Below are 920 nucleotides of genomic sequence, written 5' to 3'. Positions count from 1 at the left end.
GATTGGGAAGAATGAGTAGCCACATCAAGAATTCCCCTAACGACAATAGCATCATTACTTGTGCTGAACTGTTGGGAATTATAAGCCATCTTCTCAATCAAATGCCTAGCCTCAGTAGGCGTCATGTCACCAAGCGCTCCACCACTAACAACGTCAATCATACTCCTTTCCACTAACAAAAGTATTGAAGGAGGAGTTTTTCAGACTTGATGGTGTGGGTAGCTTGCACATAACTTCTTAAATCTCTCCCAATACTCATACAAGCTTTCACCACCAAGCTGCCTAATTCCAAAGATGTCTTTCCTTATGGTCGTGGCCTTGATGTTGGGAAGACTTTCTTCAAAGTTATGTTGCCATTTTTCTGCCATACTACTCTTTTAAGGTCACCCTAGGCTAGAGCAACCCAAGTGGCCTCCTCTAGCCACCTTCCTCCAAGAGTTGGCCCAACCTTTGCTAGAGAACCCTTAAACACACCTTTCCTCACAATCCAAACACCCAAAATCGTGACAACCTCCACCTTATACCACCACCATTCCGCATCATCTAAAACCTTGAGCATCGTGTCCTTGTTGGCTTGGTTGCTTCTAGATTTGGCTTGTCCTAGCTAGAGCATTCCAACATTTGGTATCAAGAGCCTTGGTTCTTCAAAGAGCTAAATTTCTGGGTTTTTATCCTTTGTTATTTCCTTGTTTTTTAATGCTTTCCTTACTTATCTTGTTGTTTTTTTTGCATATATTATTTTTTTTTCTAGGAGTAAATTGTGACAATTTTGAAACTTAAACTGCATCTAGCCCAATTGTCCAAAAAATACGTAAAAAGTACTCAAATGAAATCCTTTTGAGTGTAGTTTCAAACAAAAAATTATTTCATTTGGAGTTCCGTGGAGAAAGTTATGAGTAAAACCTTCAACAAAGGTCAAA

At 39.6% G+C, this 920-nt stretch overlaps 1 non-coding gene across 1 annotated transcript; it reads left to right on the top strand.

Annotated features, from left to right (window-relative positions):
• The first annotated feature begins 204 nt into the window (after positions 1–204).
• On the top strand, positions 205–311 carry LOC148200439 (small nucleolar RNA R71). The gene has a single exon (XR_015786440.1). It is a non-coding gene; the product is annotated as a small nucleolar RNA R71 (small nucleolar RNA).
• The last annotated feature ends 609 nt before the right edge of the window (positions 312–920 follow it).

Source organism: Vigna umbellata, chromosome 4 (genome assembly GCF_029865625.1).
Source record: "Vigna umbellata cultivar VRB3 chromosome 4, Vumbellata_1.0, whole genome shotgun sequence".
NCBI classification, from domain to species: domain Eukaryota; kingdom Viridiplantae; phylum Streptophyta; class Magnoliopsida; order Fabales; family Fabaceae; genus Vigna; species Vigna umbellata.
The sequence above is the reverse complement of the archived record's forward strand: the minus strand, read 5'-3'. Positions and strand labels throughout refer to the sequence as shown.